Genomic DNA, 21,609 nt, shown 5'->3' on the forward strand with positions numbered 1-21,609 from the left:
GCCTCGTTCCCGTTCAGTGTGCACGTACCATTAAACTAAATCATCTCCAAAACATTATTGCGGGTGCAGCCCACGCGACCCGGTACCAGTTGATCCGCGGACCGGTGGTTGTTCATCCTCACTTGGGTGACGCTGGCTTGCTGTTGCCTATCCCTGCTGTTTACAAGCAGTAGGCGGGGGACACCCTGAACTAGTTGCCAGCCTTAGACAAACAATCATTTATGCTCCCAATCACACCAAGGGACAAGTTCGTATGTCCAATACACCTGCCATGCATGTTTTTGGAGGGTGGGAGGAAGCCGAAGTGCCGGAAGGGAAGTCACGCAGGTGAATGTCGGAACCAGCTCGAACAGAACTTAGGTTCCAATATGAACTGTGAGGCGGACATGCTAACCACTCGTTCACCGTACCACCCATAATCAATACAATAAGAATAGCAAAACTGGGCAGCTTGGTGAATGATTGGTGAGCATGTCCGCCTCACAGTTAAGGGACCTAAGTTCTTTTCGAGCTGGTTCCGACATTCACCTGCGTGACTTCCCTTCGGGCACTTCGGCTTCCTCCCACCCTCCAAAAACATGCACGGCAGGTGTATTGGACATACTAAATTGTCCTTAGGTATGATTGGGTGCATGAATGATTGTTCGTCTCTGCGTGCCCTGCAATTTGCTGGCGAACAGTTCAGGGTGTCCCCCGCTTACTGCCTGTAAACGGCTGGGATAGGCAACAGCAAGCCTGGAACCCAAGTGAGAATAAGCGGCCATAGAAAATGGATGAATGAATATATATACCGTATTTTTCGGACTATAAGCCGCAACTTTTGATCATGATTTGAGCCCTGCGGCTTATGGTCAAGTGCGGCTTATCTGTGTTTTTTGGGAGGATTTTGTTTTATTGTTGTTTTGTTTTCTTGTGTTTGGTTTTTTTTTTGGTCTTTTTTTGCTAGCCACCAGCAAGCAAATGTGTGAATCTGTTCAAGGTGTCAATTTATGGAGCAACTATGAAATAGAACTGAAAAGATGTGAATCAATGGCTATGTTCAAAAATAGTTTAAAATATATATTATAAAAAAAAAAAGCTGCGTCTCATAAAAAGGTGAGGCTTATAATCGGGAAAATACGGTATTATATGTATTAATTTGATGGTGGCAAAGGAAAACTGTAATGTCTACTGTATTGTGGCATGTGTAAGAGTGTGTGTCGATAGGTGACAACACATTGTTAATCGGTCAAATGGCAGGTACCGGTAATTATGGTCAGGACTTTTATTTGCGTAATGGGCAGGAGGAGGGTATCGTAATTATGGTCATTGAGGAGAAGATGGTGTTGCAACTGAAATCAATACCTCTAAATCTGAGACCATGGTACTCAGTCAGAAAATGGTGCAGTGCACTCTCTGGCTTAAAGGTGAGATCCTGCCCCAAGCAGAGTAGTTCAAGTGCCTTGGGGTGTTGCTCTTGAGTGAAGGAAATATGGAGCAAGAGTGTCTGCAGCAATGTAAACTTTACATCAGTCATTGTGAATTTTCTCACTGTTCACAATTCAAGAGTTTTATTGTCATATGTATATTATTATTAGACTACACAATGAAATTTATATTCATTACACACTACACTCTATATACTTATACACTATGTTCCAACCATTACCTGATCACGGCCTGTGCGTCCTGACCAAATTAAACAATATCAGGGATACGTACGACTGACAAAAACGTGTTTTGTCCACAGGGTGTCCGGGCTCGCCCTGAGGAGGAAAGCCTGGGAATCCCCTATTAAGAGCTGATTGAAGCTGGTGCTGAGAAAGAAGTCATCCATCCGTCCATTTTCTTTCGCACTTGTCTTCATTAGGGTGGGTGGCTGGAGTCTATTCCAGCTATCTTTGGCCCACAAGAATGGTACACAATGGACTGATGGACAGGTAATTGCAGGGCACATACAGTCAAACGCAGACAATCCTTCAAAATCATTCAGTCACGCTTCTCAAGAGTCTGCAACAAACCTTCCATGCACGATTTCAAGTACAGTACCTGGAATAAAGTCAAGCAAACACAACAAAACTAAAGTGGAAAGTCTAATCTGAAACACAAAATGTGACAGGCGTACTAACCACACAATACACTATGATACGCGTGTTCATGATCTGAAAATAGTTGGTCAAAACATGAGATTTACAGAATAAACTACATGCTTGGCTCTGCATTTCATTGCACATAATGCGTTGTTTTCATTTTGCATTCACAGTTTTAAATGATTATCTCCAGTTGTATATCGAACCCAGCTTTGTGCACACGACGCAATTCAATACAACACTGCCCTCACATGTTTTTTTGCAGTGTTGCATTTCTACCTCTTTTTTTTTTTAACCAGTTGGCCTTTTCCTTTTCTTCTGTCATTTTGTTTAGTGTCAGTCTCCTGCTCATTCAACATATCATTCCATCACTCCTCATTTGTACAGTACACTTGCCCATACATTCAATCACTGGATATGTCTTATTTTACTTTTTTTCCCCGAATGCACACATTTCACACCTGTCAGACCTACTTAATTTTCAATTTTCACTTATTTTACTTTCTCCGTGGGCACTTATTTCTTTGCTTTCCTTCTCTTTGCCTTTTTGAATTCTTGCCCTTGCACAAAGTAAATGCTTGTAGTGTTTCTCCCTGATGGCAACTATGTATACAGTATGTATAATAAATATTGAATATTCAAGGTGTAATATACTTTAAAGCGTCTTTCTGCATCATGTTGTTGCTATACTGTCTTTTTTCTAGACATATACACCATGCAACACAAAAAAGAGCCCATCAGTATACTGTATGTGCGCATGATAAAAGACAACACCCCGTTGTGCGTGGATTTGAGTACTCAATCGAAAGTATTTCTCAAGAACCTATGGTATAATTTGCTCAACACAAATGTTGCATTGCCACCACCACGATGAACAACTTTTCAATATTTCTGTTTGCAAGCTTTTGTTCTGTCTATTTCCTTCCTATATCCCCTATCCTGTTAAAAGTATCTATTTCCCAACCGTCCGTTTTTATAATCGCAAGCTTTTCATTCCAAAGGAGCGCTGCAGGAGTAACCGTGGACCTTGGCATTCAAATGTGTGTTGCTTTGAAGTTTGTGCCTTTTAATATTACGCAGGGAAAGAGTATGGGCAGGAAAGCTTGCTTGCTGCAGTTTGTATTGAGCCTTTTATCGAAGTACAGAGCCTGGGGGTCAAGGTCAATTCCATGCCTGTGCAAGTGTTGCACATCAAGAGTGTGAGAGCTGCTGTCAGGAGTAAGTCGGTAACAGTTTGATTTTTTTGTTTGTTACTGGGAGCTTCATCACTGTTAGAAAATATGGCACGTATTTCCACAGCTTGGTGATGAAGTGCTGCAGCAGAATAATTGAAGCATTAAAGTTACAGGGTTAATTTCTTAGGTGGCAATTTTAGCTCTTTAATCTGCTAATCTTGTTTTCAGAAACCGTTTCACCCCTGGTGTATATTTGAGATGCAATGATAAATCTGTTTGATCAACGTATTAATGTGTCTATCATGATCGATGTATTGATGTGTCTACAATGCGAACAAACCGCATCACTCAATACTGATCCAGGGTACATCAAAGGTGACACATTGACTTAACGTTTGGCAAACAAACAAACAGGTTATTGTGTTACAGTAAATTAGTGTACAAAAACAAAACATCCTTTTTCCATTGCACGTTGCTTATGCTGGACAATTAAGAGAACTAGAACTTTGTTTCTGATAACAGATTGTTCTTTTTGTTTTGTTTTTTTACATTTTGGAACAAGTAAAGCTAAGTGTGTTTTGAAATCCAGTGACTTAGCATTCTGTTGTTTTTATTTGGATTCACTGTTTATTTCTAGGACACATAGTACACCCCATGTGTGTTTGTGGGTGGGTGTGCCTGTTCATGTGTGAATACAGTATACACCATAATCCAACACACAGGGGTATAGTTCTGTTAAAAAGTATATATGGACTACATACAATTGCCTTCATTCTGGTTGCATATTTGGAAGAAGAAAGAAATACAGCTGTAGGGTGCATGTACATATAGGTCAATCCCCTGTGAAAAGAAATGATATTCTCGCCAAAGCATTCCTTACAAAAATAAATAAATAAATCAAAAAGTATAATTTCTCATCTGGATGATCTCGCATGTATATGTTCAATTGATTCAAAAAAGAAAAAGAAAGGATCAGAAATTTTCGCAAATAATAACTGAGGAGTAAACAGACTGCAAGGATACTTTGACAATTCAGTGGATGTTGCAATTCTCATCATTTTGGTTACTAACTGGCTATCACTTGAACCATTGATCCATTTGATACATACTAACCAGTTGGCCTGCTTAACCCTATTTATATGATAATTTCCCACCACATTCAGAGCTAAACTATTTTGATCAAGTCAAAGTCAAGTTTATTGTCAATTTCTTCACATGTGCTTAACATACAAAGGAATCGAAATTGCGTTTCTCACTGTCCTCTACGTTTTACATGTACAATAACAAAGTGCAGGTGCGCAAGACGAGACAATCCTAAAAACTCGATTCTTATCTATAGTAATGTGCAGTATGTTAGGACTACTTTGTGTTGCCCTAATGTCCTAATGTCCTAGTGTTGCTAAATTAATATCTAAGAGTAAAAACGAAATACGAAAAAACAGATATGGCAAGAGTACTCCAAGACAAGACATAAATAGCAGCATATGACAAGACAGTCCAACAGTGCAAGACAAAGCAAGACAACTCTGACTGTGGTTGTTCCAGTTGTGTGCATTTGAGGTAGTTGTTATAGTTCTAATTGTAATCGCTAGTGCAATAGAAGTATAATTATAAATAAATATGGAAGCAGCAAGCCTGTGATATTAATGACCATTTCATTCTTGTCCTGTCATTAAGTCTTAGCAGTCTCGTCGTGTGACGCACTTTTGATATCAGACAGGGGACACTACTCACGCTTCAGAAATATTGGAGGATGTCAGTTGTTTTTCAACACTAAAGTGGTGTTCAATGACACGGCTTTATAGGTTTCACTTAACTCCCAATTGCTTTTGTGCAGAAAATAGAAGTCGGATCTGATATTCTAAGAAGCAAGTCATAAAGTAAGGACATGACCAAACATGCTTTCCCATAGTATAGCACTCACTTCGGAATTACATTAAACTTGCAATGTTTTGAATGTGTACTAATCAAATTAATGTCACTTGTGAAAAAGTGTGAATTATGCAAATGTATCTACATGTGGTGTCTGTAACAAGAAAGATTGCCATTCACATTAAATTGGCATTAGTTACAGCTTTGATTTTTGAGCATAAACAAAAAGCTGGGTCAATGTCTTGCTCTTGAAAAAAAAACATTTCACTGTGTCGTCACATGGACATCCAGGTGGCACAGGTTATTATTTTTTTTTTTTTTTCTTCAGGAAACACACTCTTACATGTCAAACACAGAACCCTTGGGTACTGCAAGGCAGTGGTCGTCAACCGCTGGTCCGCAGCCTGTTACCGGCCTGTGGATCAAATGGTACTGTGCCGCATGGGCCACACCTGAAATAACGATGTTTTGGAAATGATTTAGCTCATCTTTTAACAGTTCATTCATTTTTGCTTTGTTTGGCTTGATCTTTGTCCGCCTCTGGCCGCTGTTGATAATACATTTTGTGGTGAGGAAGGACGGTGTGGCAGCGGCACACCCCTTGTTCTGTCTCTATGTGAAATGTGTACTTTCTTTGTAAGAACGTTGTCATTTATGATAATATACCCAAAATTAGTTTGTTTGTTTGTTTGTTTATCCAACAACTTGTGGCTATGGATAACATGTTAGCTAATGTTTGCATTTTATATAGTGCTGCCTTGTATGCACTTAACTCATTATCTTTTTTTTTGTGTGCTTTAGTATATGTTAGCATATGCAAGGGTTTGGATTGATAAGTACTCATTTTAATCGAATTAACGTTTTGTATTTAATTGAATAGCATTTTGTAATTCAGTGTGTTCAGTGTTATATGATTGACCGATGATCGGTTCACGGTGATGAAAGGTTTGGGGATCCCTGTTACAAGGGACTAAAGGGGACACAAAGAACAAACCAATGTGTCAATCATCAGCTACATAATTTACACTCCAGTCACTAGCACACAGCCTTTTTGAGCTGTTTTGGAAACTCAATCCCTGGAGATTAAAAAATAAATAAATACATACATTTTAAAAAAATCACATTTTTTGACAGACAGGTGAGAGTATTCACAAGTGATGTGATATATTTTAAGAAAAGCCAAGAGCTAAAACCACAGTTACCCGTTCTACATTCAAGAGCACACACAGACCTTACTAATGTGTTGAAAACTAATTTATTTTTCTCATTTGATTAAATCAGATAAATGTGTAAAGTACATTCATGACATACAATTATGACGAAAGACACCAAACCACCCAAATCTTAAGTAGCAAATAAATGTGTACATTTTGGTAGCAACGATGCAGTTCAGAGAGACAAATGCTGTCAGATATGCAGAAAATGACATGGCAGATTTATGTATTTGATAAGATTCACATGGATATAGTTCACTTACAAAAATATACTATCAGCCTCCCTTGTCATTGACTTCCTGATTGTACACAAGAGGATGCCCATGACTGGTATCAGCAGCCTTCATGAATACTTGTTACCTTGAAGCAAGGCTGATACCAGCTAGGAATAATATGGTGTGTTGACTCGCCCATCCCCCCTTTTAAACATAAAATGTGGGGAGCAGATCCTGGAACTGACGAGCACAGATCCGCCCCGGTACGAAGCAACACTTTACCTCCACATTTAGAAGCAAAATACTGTATGAGCAAATTGTCGCTGGCAATTTTTCAAGAAGACGTACTATGCAATAAAAAAAAAAAGATTCGTCCAGTAATAATAACTGTAAATTAGTGATGGGAAATTGAAGCTTAAAATTTGCTTCTTGAGGCAGTTCTACTTTTAACTCCACTAGATGCCACTCTCTACTCAACTTAGTGCTGAATCACACGGACTTGCCATTTCTTCAACCCGTCCGACTCAGTGCTTCTCAATTATATTTTGCACCCCCCCCCCCCCCCCCCCCCCCCCCCAGTTGCCACGCTGACCATAAGATTGTACAAAATTGTACAAGTATCCGCGGATGCCAGGGGGTCCGTGACCTGACTGCAGGGGGTCAGTGAAATAAGTAATAAAAATATATGTGTTTGTGAAAATATTCATGACTCAATAAAGCAATAAATTCCGCCTTTAAAAATGTAATAATTGTTAAATTTGTCAAAATGGGTTTTGTGTCCATAATTACTTGCTAACGAGGCGACGAACTCAGCATTTTAATTTATAATGCTGCTTTTGACTAAATAATTGTCAACAACCTGTTAGCAGAAAATGGACACAGTTTGTTATGAGCAGCCATGCAATTTGCAATTTTTATTTTGTAAACTTCAGTGTGGCTGAAAAGTAACAGATATACTTGTCAAACCGAATCTGTTAGTGAATCTAAAGGTAAAATGATTTTGTTTTGTTTCCACAAACATTTGCAAATGAGGTCCTTGAAAAATTTGATTTTGAAAGGGGTCCCTGACTCTAGAGAGAATCCTAATCCTAATCAGATTCATTATTTATTAAAGCACTCTAAAAAGCATTTTCTTTAGAAGGAGGAGTCTGTTCCACTGCTCACCCTAGTCCTTTCAAGTAAGAGTATTGACGAAATGGTTTACTAATAAACGTGATGAAGTTGATAAGGTTGTCATGCACAGTGGAACATTAGATGCAGGAGAGACAGCAGACTTGCATAATGTCTATCCTCACGCATAAAGTATGGATTTCTTTGCAATGCAGTGCTGACGCTCTGTCACACTGTGATGAAACGCATGCTTCATCAGCTTTGTCACAAAGTCTATGCATTCAAGTGTACAGCAAGGCATGCACGGTAGCACCAGAATTCTTATGTTGTAATGCTGTCAGTCCCTCAAAATCTCCCATAAGTGAGATCAATATGCAGTTCAAATCATATCACATTTCATCAAGTAGGATAGGTAAACAATTTGCTGGGTTTCATGTGCAGCAATTCATTGCCTTTTCACTGGGATTAAAACACAAGCTTTATATCCTATTAAAAAGATTATAAGATCAGGAAAGCCTGTGGAAATTGCACCATCCGTCAAGTTGTGCTGCGACAGATTAGTGCCGCTATTAAATCCTATTGCTCTGTAAATGGTTTCAATTTCTGAGGAAATGTCTTGAGTGTGGAAGGGGAGTAATTATCTTGTGTGGAATGCTTGCAAGTTCATCAACAGAATATGCATGGCGATAATAACAACCACTTAACAACCAAGATTGGAAATGGATGCAGATTTAAATTGGAAGCTCTGTTAGAAGCTTAAGCTACAAAAAAAGGACAAACATTATAATGTGTTTGTTGTCTCAAGACAACAGATCTAACAGTGTGTACTTGCTTACGAACATTCCAGCAAACAGTACCCTGCGGTGTCGGACCAAATACAAGAAAAAAAAAGAAAAAATTATGACAAATTGGGCATATTTTCTAGTTTTAAAGATAACAATATCTGCCAATGTTGTAAATTTGTTCTTGCCAAGAAAGCCTAATTTAAGACTTTATTTCCCTAATGTTTCTAAAAAAAAAAACTAGAGTACAAAAAGCAAGCCAGAAAGTCTTAATTTGAGCAAGTTGCAAATCAAATTTAAGCAAATAGTTCTTAATATAAGATCAATCTTAAAATTATTCTCATTTTAACTCGGGAACTCAAAGTACTTTACATTGACAATTCATTTAGCTATTGCTGACACAACATCAAGAGCAACTGAGTTTTCAGTGTCTTGCTCAAGGACACTTCAACAATGTCACAATGGTGTTGGAATCAAACACACATTCTCTCCGTTGGCAGATAACCACTCCACCACTGGGCCATGCCACCAGCAAAAATTTTTAAACAAAACAAACAAACAAACAAAAAATGGATAAGTTCTTCAAAATGTAGCTCATGTTTTTTGTTTTTTTTTCCTCCTTTGCACCTAGAGATGAGCAGTGTCCTAATATACTTTAAGCAGTGGTGGGCCATCAGGGCCAGCAAGGCCTTCTCTGCTGGCCTAACATAACCTGACATCATTCTCATAATAAACTATAATAATTATAAGTATAATAATTATGATGAAAGCCAATTTCATTTCAAATTCATTTTTACTAAATATATTTGTTATTTTTTTATTTATAAAATTATTCTCCGTATTCTGTTCTTTTCATGTCATATTGTATCCATTTTGCTACACTCCATCTGGTGTTGTAGTTTTAAATTGGAGTTTTTAGCTAATTAGAATTCAGTTAACTTGTGTCACCAGGCTGAATATAATCTGCCTCAGCATTCGCATCAACACGGTGCAGGCTTCTGCGCAAACGCAGATGGATATGTGAGCGGCCTGTACAACATAATAGACAGCTGTAATAGCCAACTTAGTCATAAGATCACCACCTAAGGGCCTCACGTTGAAAGTGACGTGAGTGGACACTCACTGCAGGAAGGCGGTGCAATGCTCAACAAGAAAGCTACGCGGTTTTGGCTTTGCCTGATTGTTTTAGAGGTGTAGCGTAGATATTAGCTAACCTGTTCCGATTTGGTCATATTTCTGACTGGGTTAGCAGGGACGTGAGCTAACCCTGGCAAATAGTTCTGCTGGGAATGCCTTTTGTTCGCAAAGGATCGATTTGGTGTATGGAGCTACACTGGATTTGCAAACTTCAATTGTTTAACCAAGGCAACAACGAGACACCAAAGCACAGCTGGACACTGGCGCTATGGGGCTTTTAAAAACTTCTTGAGACACCCAAGTGGATTTACAGTTTTGTACATCTCAATTCGAAAGTGAACAGAGCTCCTAAATGTGCTACGATGCTTTTAAAAAACTTTTGGGAACATACTTTTGGGTATGTATGGACTCCATAGCTAAAATCCAACTATTTCTAGACCACGTTTTTTTTCCTCAGCTCTCTCCATAGCTCCAAGGTAAATTCTTGTTGTATCACCATGTCTTTGATGGTGGGTTTTTGTGTGTGTGTGAATAGTGGGAGACTTCATTTGTAGACTCATTTCAGCCATCCTGTTCTCCCTTTGGTTAGCTTCTGCCTTGATGCTACTAGACTTGTTGTCAAATTAAATCTGCTGCTGAATAAAAAGGGCACTTATTTTTGGCTTCAATTATGTTTTTGTTTTGTTTTGTATTGCAATGTGGGTCCTGAGAAAATTTGTTTTCTAAAAGGGGACCTTGGCTGCAAAAACTTTTAGAACCCCAATGCTAGAGAACTGGAGGGATAATGCCACTGCGCACCCTTTTTGCTTCAAGAATGATATCCTTGAACAATTTTCATCTACAGTATCAAGGTTCTCCAACTTCCACCAAACCACGCCCCCCCTCAGCCAATAAACCAGAGATTGATTTCCAACTTTATGAAGCTGCATACAGTAGTCACGTTTTCTATCGTTTACTTCATATTGTTCAGATTGTACGATATAATTGTCTGCCATTTGCTCTCCTCCTCCTCTGCGAAAGCTTTCAGATGCCATCTCACTCAAATGTTCAACATGTTTCTACTTTCATTTGTTTTGACACGAATTACATAATTTACAGAAAGACACTGCTCAAGATACAAAAAAAAACTAAAACCATTGTAAAACGAATTGATTTTGTATCTTGAGGTACCACTGTATGAATAAATGTTGATGTGATAGAACACTTATAATTACATGTTATTAAAATTAAGAGTGAGTATGCTATGATCAAATTATTCTCATTATTGGTTTGGCTTTGACTACGGCTTGCACTTATTCACATGCACCATGCGGTACAAATCTTGCATGCGAGAGTGATTAAACAGAAAACATTGAGAGAAGCTAAAAATAGAAATCGTTGTTCTATGACAGAAACAGACAAATTAGCAAACTAACAGCAACAATTGCTGGTGTTTATTGGGGGTAGAATGATCAGGTGATTCATTAGTTATTATTTTTATTATTCTAGAATTGCACCAATAATGGGTGCAAATGTGTGAAGAGAAGAACAAACGGAAGGGGTGAGACCCTGCGAGGCACGAAGAACTGTGAAAAAGGAGCTGTGAAAAAGGAACCTGAATTAATAAGCCTGAATCCAGCTGCAGGTAGCATGTGGTGTAGGGTGAGTGCCACAGAGAATGCAGTACTAAGACGCGAACACTAAACACGCGAGGGTCAGTGACACCAGCAGACACAAACCAGGTGGGTCCACTGAAAATACAGTAAGTGGAGAGAGGAGAAAGATTCCAACAGCCATACAGAATGTGCTTTGACAAGAGGTTTTAAAATAATGGGCAAACTACATGATGCTTGCTCCGCTGAAGGTGCGACGCAGGCAAATTTTTCATGTCCTACAATCAAGAACACAAGCACTGCTTATGGGACGCGTCATCCCTTTGTATGCACAAAGTGAGCCAGAAAAATGGTAAGCAGGAGCTTTGCAATATCATTATGATAAATGGGGGATGTGCAGTCGTTGTACGAGTGGCATACCTCTGGAGTCACACTGCAAAAAGGGCCGGGTCAAATACAAAAAAAAAGATTCTTAAAGATGAGGCCAATTTTCTTGTTTTAAGCAAAAAATCTGCCAGCGGGGTACAAGTATTTTTTTTTTTTGCCAAGAAAACCTTTTTCAAAAATTCCTAATGTTTTTAAGAACAATTTGATATCAAAAACCCAGTCAGGAATTCTTCATTTAAGTGAATCAAATTCAAGCAAATACTTAGCTATTTGAGGTCAAACTTAAAGCAATTTCTATTTTAAATGGACTTGCGTTTACATAGCACTTTTCTAAGTAGTACTGTACTCCAATTTACACTGACTATTTATTTATCGACTGATAACACCAGGAGTAACTGGGTGTATCGGTATCTTGCTCAAAGACACACCAACAGGGTCACACTGATGTTGGGATCCATCATCCACATTCTAGGCAGGAAACCACTCTACCACTGAGCCATGCCATTCGTAAAAATCTGTAAAAATACAAAGCTTCTTGATAAATCCCTCGAAATGTAGCTTCAGCATTTTTTTGAGCCTAGATTTAAGCAAAGCATTCTTACGCACTGTAAAATGTGAGCAATATTTTCAAATCCCTTTAAATTTACACCCATGTAAAATTGTAATTTTAAAAGAAACCTCAAAAATATTTCGGATGATTTTATTTATTAAAGCAACGACTGCAATGCCTTATATTCAAGTAAACATAATTCTAACAGGTAATTTAACTGAAATTACGGGAAAAAGTATTTATCTTACTGTAAATGTTTACGCTTATGAGGGTGTTCGTTCTTATACAGTAATAAGATTTTGTTTTTGCTATCATTTCCTAAATGAAGAAAAATGGCCTTAGTAGGAGGCTGAAGATAATTCCAAATCACCTTTTTATCTTATGAGAAAAATATGTTTTGAGCATACAAATCTTAATTTTAAAAATATTGTTCGATTTAATATCTTGAAATAAATGTTTGTTTCTTAAGATTTTTTGCTACATAAGATATTTTTCCTATGTGGACAAAAAAAAAAAATTATATATATATATATATATATTATATATATATATATATATATATATATATATATATATATATATATATATGTATATATATATATATATATATATATATATATATATATATATATATATATATATATATATGTATATATATATATATATATATACAGTCGGCCCCCGGCTTACGAGCACCCTGATTTACGAACAATTCGCCTTACGAGCGTGGATCAGGGAGATTTTTGTCCTCCGCTTACGAACAAACCTCTTGCCTTACGAGCAGTTCGACATGCCGGCCATTGAGTATGTAGAAATGTTCTCGTTTAATTGCGTCAATAAAATCAACAGTAGCGACATTATCAATCATCAGTAGATACTTGTGGCAGTAACGTGAACGCTATTGGTCTTACAACGTCACACTGACTGTCTCACTCACGGTGTCTAAATATATTACCATTTAAGTGTAGTGTTTGTACAGCTAAAGGGAAAAACAGCTGACATGAAATTAAATGTGCCGATTGCAGGACAAAGAATTTTCATTGGTTTAAATGTTTTGTGTTTTTTTTTTAAATTAATTGTCAATACATTCCAACCGTTTAAAAAAAAAGTGCGAATAATTATCAGTCAGTCACGGAGATGCGAATATGCTATTGGTCGATTAAGGTCACCCGGTCTCACTCACGGAGATGCTATTGGCCGGCGTCACACGTCAATCACAGAAATGCCGATATGCTATTGGCCGAACGCCTTTATCTAGCTTGATGGGACAGGATGGAAGGAAGGAGAGAAAATTAGTGAAAAACGGAATGTTGTGAAGACTTTGCAAACTTTATCTGTTAGACATAGCTTCTAAACTTACTAGCAGCGGTAAAGAAAGAAATAAGAGGATGATGTTTAAGTATCTGCGTGATTTGCACCCTGACTGAAAGAGTTACTGTAACACTATAAGACCAATAGCATATCTATCGCCGTGTTAACTTTGAGCGTTGGATTCTGCCCCCCTCTGCTTACATCCAGCTCAAGTCTCGTCATTTCAAAGGTAAAAGCTATTTATCCATTGTATGAATTATATAATGCAAGTGTACAGCAGATTATGTCACTCAATTTTAATATATGTATACAGTGTGTCGTTTTTACCTAAGGTTTCGGCGCGCGTTGCACGCATTCACGAATTAACATGGGTTTGGATTGCCCGCTATACGAGCAATTCGAGATACGAGCGTAGCCGCTGAACGGATTAAGTTCGTAACCCGGGGGCCCACTGTATATATATATACATACATATCTGAAGTGATGTTGTGACCCTGCAATCCTCTAGTCATATCAAGGACCACATGCTTTCCTTGTTTTGTTTTGTTTTTGCTTTTGTTTATTATTATTATTATTAGTAGTAGTAGTAGTATTAGTAGTAGTAGTAGTAGTAGTATTCAGGAGTCATATTTGCCTGTGTATGTCTGGAAATTGCATGCATAGCTTGTTTTTGCATCACAAACTGGCCAGATGTTTTTTGGGCCATATTTGCTTGGTTTACTGAGTATGTACTGCCGGAAGGGGCATTTTCCATGAAAGGTAGAAACCCTCCATCTACAGTTACCTCTGGCTGTGGCTATAACATGGATAGACGTGCTGCTCCCATCTTTCCCAGGGATCACAGATGGCAGTAAGCTTGTCTATTTTGTTCTGGCATCTGTGTTATCAAATCTGAGTACTCTTGATATCATTTGAGGATTTGTGAAGCGACATTGTTGCTTGGAAAATATTCCTGTCTGTAGATGCATCCCAGAGACTATCGGTGGCTTCATTGCTGCATCAGTACACTCTTGCCCGTAAGAAGGAGGCTAATGTAGGTATCCACACATTTCTTATGAATGCCATTCCACATGTTTCCATGAACTTTTTTTCCTTTGAGGTTTGTCATAGCCATGATGCCTTTTTTTCCCCATGATAAACAAATGAAAACATATCTTGATGTGACTTACTCTTGTCACAGCAAGAGTTTTGTTTTCATTGGCTGCAGTTGCCTTGCTAAAATTGAGAGGAACTGAGATCCAAAAGATATTGAAATTTTGTTAACTGGACATGTGCTTTGCACTGTAAGTTACCAACAGAAATGGCCAAAATGATCCAGGATCAGTCGTTAGGACACACCCTGATGTTCTTAAATACCTCCATTAGCATTCAAATGCTTAATGAGGAGTGATGATACGGGGCTGTTGTTGGGTACAATAAAGTTTTTCATGCTAGAATTACCAACCAGGTCAAAACCGACCCTATCAACTCAAACGTCATCATTTTCATAAGAGGGTTTGATATTTTGATCAAATTGTTTTACTTTAAATTTTACTTTGTCAAATGGATGTCACTGACAATGTCAAAAGGTATGATGTGTAATGGAAAATAAGTATTAGTATAACAATTTATTGTTTATTGACCACCTGGTTTTGTTTTTAACAAAGATCATCACTACTCTGGGGCTGGTTTTCATCTTATAGGCCAGGGGTCGGCAACCCAAAATGTTGAAAGAGCAATATTGGACCAAACAAACAAAAAAAAAATATGTATGGAGCCGCAAAAAAAATTAAAAGCAACACATGCTGTATGTATCTATAATAGCTATACTAGCCTACTATCAAAATGATTAAGTTAACAACGAATACATAATGAGGCTTCATGATTAAATGTTTACTTTTCCTGCAGTGCATCCTGTCGAAAATGACGCACCACATGACTACTCTGTTGTGCCGCCTCAAGTTTAACTTCATTACAATATTAATTAATTATGTTTCATCGCTTTGATGAAATGAAGTAAAGCAGATTTTTTGAAGTTTTTAGTCACAAGGATTCGAAAAAACAACAAAATGGAACGTGCATAACGTGCCCCTTATCTTGGCAATAGAGTGCAACAAAACGCAGCCTGCATTTATAAAAATCGTTCTTTCCTTTACTGTCTTGGCAGAGAGAGGCGTGTCTTTTTTTTTTTTGTATTATATTTTGTTTTGTTTATGAAGTCTGTAAATAGATGTTCTGATATGTTGATGAATGACTCCATGTAGTCACCATCTGTGAACGGTTTGCCACGTTTTATTATCTCCCGGGTTGCAAAGAAACTTGCAGCAGTCGTGGAGTTTGGAAATGCAATGCACTTTTATTTTTGCGCTCCTCTAATTTCTGCAGAAGTAATGCAATCACACTTTTTCTCTCATTGCCAACTCGGTACTCGGCTGCAAATGTAGAACGCCTTCCCTGAAAATGTTGTTCCACATTGCTCTTTTTGTTATTTGACAACTTCTTGCTACAGAGCAAACATTCAGGCAATCCTTCCGCATTGGCAATGAATGCAAATGATCCGGCCGAAAAAATGTTGAATCGTCTGTTCTCCTCAATTATTTTTCTCTTTTTCCCTTTGGGATCCATGGCTCATGGCCGCCGGTTTGTTTACAACGGCCACTTGCTTAGCGTCCCACCCTGCTAATAGAAACGTGTGTCGCAGGCTATGACGTAATTCTTCGTTGACAGAAATGTTGAAATGTAATATTTATTCACATTTTTACACCAATGGAAAACGTTAAGAATGTTTTTGTCATGTTTTTCCCCCTACAGAAACCATATTAAAACGAAAAAAATATTTCTCTCCCCCATCTTTTTTGAAAAAACATATTTGAAAAAGCTCCAGGGAGCCACTAGGACGGCGCTAAAGAGCCGCATGCAGCTCGAGAGCCACGGGTTGCCGACCCCTGTTAGGCGTTCACTCCTGTGTGAGTGAATAAGAATCATTTTGACCTGTCCCTACACATTCTTTTGCAGACCACTTTGCTGTTTTGTTAAACGTGTGTATTTTAAACTTCAAATAAAAGAAACCCAAAAGGACAATTTGTTTTTCGAGACTAATTTACTAATCTTACAAAAATCATAAAAAAATTGGTTGCCTGGAATATTATATTTATATCCCGTATTTTCCAGACTATAAGCCGCCACTTTTTCCTCATGCTTTGAGCCCTGCGGCTTATAGTATATACAGTACTTTTTTGAATTTCATACATCAAAACGGATCGCTGCCGACCTTAACACGAGGTGCCACTAACACTCACTTGATATGTAGTGATACCACGTGTCAGATGCATGGTGTCTCTGGGATAACAAAAGTCAGATGTGCAATTGAACGTGGACGCACTTGGGATGACTGGCAGAAGAATACTGCTTAACACTATCAAGCAACAAGTTTTACTTTTAAGGCATACTTTATCTTTCTCAAGAGACTTTTCATATGCAAATGAGTGATAGCTATATCTCAGGCACAAAACAAATTAGTGACACATGGGTTTGGTACTGTATTGAGATCAGACAGCATACAGTACAGCTACAATGTATAGAGTCACTCAGTAACCAATATAATTATGATTATGAGACTTTAAAGCACTCCATCACCCCTACAAAAAAGCCATTCCTGAGCAGGTTTAAGACGGCTTATGTTATAGACCTTTTGGAGGGGAACAACACAGGTTCAATGACCTGCGGGCTGGGATGTCAAGTGTCGGGGCCGCTGAGTGATGACAATGGTGGTTGTTGTGCACCTTCATAAAGATGCATACAATGCAGGTCTTCAGAGGGATAATGTATCTCAGCATATGGCTGACATATAAAATATAAATGAAGGTGAGATGGTTTGTTTGAATTACATTTCTTATTAATCTACTTCAGCATTTGATAGCCATTGCCTCCAGATGCAAATGCACACAGCTCAAAAGAATAAGTATCCGTGGAGTCAAGTTCAAATTTGAAAGTAAATGCTTCTAAAGAGCGAAAAATATTATAATGGTACATTTAGGTTTTTTTTTTCAACCTGGGAAATAGTGCTCAATTGCTCCTATGTTAGATGTGCTTGCTGCACTTGTTAGTGAAGGTGAAGGGTGACTACAAATCCACCTTTGCCCTTTTCAAACTTGAAGGAGGATCGAATCAGCTGCCACACATTTGCTTGCCTTTGGTTGCTTCTCTGAGTTATGTTATTTGTTTTCTTATGTTTTGTGATTCCATTGAATCACTTTTAAGAATGGCTTATTAAATATAATAGTGACATACAGGTATGCTGATGCAATCAAACAGCGTGGCTCAGGAGTTGGCAACTCTGGTCTTGAAAGCCACTATCCAGCATGTTTTTAATGTCTCAATCGTACAACACACCATTCATCCCATCCATTATATTCCGCTGTATTCTGGGGTCAGGTCGTGGAGGCAGCAGCCTCAGCAAAGAAGCCCAGACTTCCCTCTCCCCGGCCACTTTGTCCAGCTCCTCTGGGGGGATCCCCAAGCATTCCCAGGCCAGCCGAGAGACATAGTCTCTCCAGTGTGTCCTGGGTCGTCCCTGGGGCCTCCCCTGATATTATAATAACTATAATAAATTAAAGTAACTATAATAAAAGTCAATTTCATTTTAAATGTATTTTTACTAAATATATATATTTTATATATAAAATTATTCTCCATATTCTGCTATTTCGTGTCATATTATACGGACAACAGGGACAAAAAGTGGCAGGTGGAGTCGCACAAATCACTATTCATTGACGGGACTGAGATGGAGAGGGTGAAAGCCTTCAAATTTCTCGGCACCTACATCAGCAAGGATCTCACATGGTCCCACAACACTCGACAGATCATCAAGAAGTCAGCAAAGACTCTTGACAACTTCTACAGATACACAATCCTATTCACCTCCATCACAGTCTGGTACAGCAATTGCACGGCACAAGACAGGAAGGCTCGCCAGTGTGTGATCAAGACTTCACAGCACATCTGTGGAGCAGTCTTACCCTCACTGTAGGACATTTAACACACCAGGGTACTGCGGAGAACATGCAACATCATCAAGGACAGGATACACCCACAAAACGACCTGTTTAAAATGCTGCCATCAGGCAGACGCAACCTGAGGGCCAGGACTGCAAGATGGCAAACAGCTTCGACCCAAAAGCTGTCCGGATTCTCAAAAAATCCCTCACAAACTAATCTGCCTCCTACTGCACGCATAAACAATATCTTACACTTTTTTTTTTTTTTTTTTGCACTCCGATATTCTGCACTACATTATTAGCACCATTGTCATTGTTGTTATCGCTATTTGTTGCTATTTATTTATAACTCAATTATGGAATGTAGACTTCTGCTTGGGGAAGTGAACAGAATAAGAATTTCATTGTATGGTACAACTACAATAAATCTCTTGAATCTTGAATATCCTTATATTTACACTACACTACACTACACTTGAATATCCTTATGTTTACACTACAACGTTAGCATTAGCGTACATCGAAGCCAGACCCGCAGACAATTTTTTTTTTTTTTTAAACCCACAATGGCTGAAGAAGAGCAAAACGGAAATTGGACCAACACGAATTTCAGCATTGGCGTCCATGTCAATACAAAGGGATTTACTCTTGGAAATGACATGCGAAGACAAACTCTACAAGCAAGTCATGAAAGTCTTTCTCAGGAAAAAAAAAAAAAAAGAATGGATTTTGTACACAGCCGTTTTGGGTGAGTTAATATGTTTTTGTCATTTGACCTCATTCATATTCAATTGGTTGGTTGGGTTTGGTTGTTGTGAGTTTGTGGGGTTTTGTTTATGTTTATGTTCCACTCGCATCTGCCTTTATTGTGTGCGTTCTCGTTAAGTTTTTTTGGTCACCTGTCTGGTGATACTTTGTCCATCCAGTTTTGCTCCCATTCGGTCCTGCATCATTTCCTTGTTCAAACTTCCTTTTTGAGCCACAAATTTCTCAGTTTTCCTACATTTTTTGGGTCCCGCTCCTTCCTCCTCCCAACTCAACTCACCATGCCCAGAAGTGACACTTATATTAAATTTGCCATTTGTAATTTAGCGTACAATGTTGTTAAAGCTTGCCTGCTCTTGGTGGACTTCATAAAACTTTGTGGATAACTAATTTGAAAATATTATTACTTATTCTTAGTTTTGGCACATATAATGATAAGTTTTAAATGCTGATTACACTGACGTCTGCCTTTTACTGTCTGCGTTTTCGTTACTTTGATTTGGTCCACCTGTCTGGTGATACTTTGTCCAGTTTTGCTCCGGGTTTGGTGCTGCCTCATTTCCTTGTTAAAACTTCCTTTTTGAGCCACATATTTCTCAGTTTTCCTGCATTTTTTACATCCCCCTTCCTTCCTCCTCCCAACTCAACTCACCATACCCAGACGTGACACTTATATTCAGTTGAGATTTGTAATTTAGTGTACAATTTTGTTAAAGCTTGCCTGCTCTTTGTGGACTTCATAAAACTTTGTGGACAAAGAATTTGAAATTATTACTACTTATTTTAAGTTTTGGCACGTAGAATCATAAGTTTTATTTGCTGATGTGGGTTGATTGATGTTTAAATGGTCTGAAAAATAGCTTGCGTAACCCAGTAATGCGTGTGCGCATGAGGGGTCCAATTACTGAAGGCCTAAGTGTGAAATGCACGGACCGCTACTGCCTTATCAGCACACTCAATGATCACATAAATGAGCTGACATACGATACACATATATTAAAACAGGTAAAATAAAAATAAAAAAAAAAACACAAAGAAACTGTATCTACATATACCTATAACATGCTCTTATCAGCGAACTAAGGGATGAAACGTTAAATTAGCATTGTTGGCTAATTGGCTCCAAGTATAGTGCCACCCGATTCACCTCCATGGCGGCATCAATGAACTGAGGGCCATCGTGTACAGCCAGCCATTTATATCCACTGAATGGGAGAGAAATGTGGAGCCATTACAGTACAGTCATGTCATTGTAATGCAATACACAGTGAAAAACATTTCACAATTGTTCAATCAGAGATTTGACCTTGTTCGCCCATCACCGTATGACTGGTGTGCACACAGAATCAGTGACATAGCTCCTTGGTTCTCTGACAGTCCCACTTTACAGCAGCCATCTGCACGTGGGTGGACCTGACACTTCCAACGACCGTTAATGACAAGCCTCAGGCTGTGAACCAAACTAGCAAAACTTAGTAGTGAGACCTTGAAAGATGAGGCCCACAAGCAAGCTGTGGCCTTAACCTAGCTGGCTTTTGTATCACGCCCTCTGTTGTGACCACAAATAATCTTACTCTTTTAGAGGGTTTTCTGGGACAGGCCTGTAAATTATGCCACAGTGACAATAAGATCATATATATATATATATATATATATATATATATATATATATATATATATATATATATATATATATATATATATATATATATATATATATATATATATACTGTGTATATATATATATATATATATATATATATATATATATATATATATATATATATATATATATATATATACTGTGTATATATATATATATATATATATATACTGTGTATATATATATATATATATATACTGTGTATATATATATATATATATATATATATACTGTGTATATATATATATATATATATATATATATATATATATATATATATATATACATATATAAAATGGCATAACCTAAAATTGTATCGTTTATAGCCATATTAACGAAACAAAAAAAAAATCAACTTTCAACACAGGTTAATTTTTCTTTTTACAGGTTAGTCTGAAACAGAAAGAAACAACAAAGATGTGACTACTCTGCTGTACAATGGTGCTATAAGTTGAACGTCCTTTACAATAATCATGTATTAAGTTTTAAAAAACATTTTTGATGTCAATTTTGAGGATCCAAAATAAACACTAAAATGAAATGCCCTCCTCAGACCTGAGCAGCAACACACAATAATATCCCTACTGTATATATTCTCATGACAAAGCAAACATGAAGGCAATACTTCCATAAGAGCAGCATTCCAGACGCTATCTTGGACACTGCTAGACTTAAAAATTGGGGTACGGCATGACTGAAAACAATGACTGAAAATGCAGATTAGCGTTGTATGATCCCATCCACATTCCATTCACGCTGAACTGAAAAAAACGTGTGTCGCCGGCCAT

This window comes from Hippichthys cyanospilos, chromosome 5 (assembly GCF_059441005.1).
Source record: "Hippichthys cyanospilos isolate Australia breed blue-spotted pipefish chromosome 5, RoL_Hcya_1.0, whole genome shotgun sequence".
Lineage (NCBI taxonomy): Eukaryota > Metazoa > Chordata > Actinopteri > Syngnathiformes > Syngnathidae > Hippichthys > Hippichthys cyanospilos.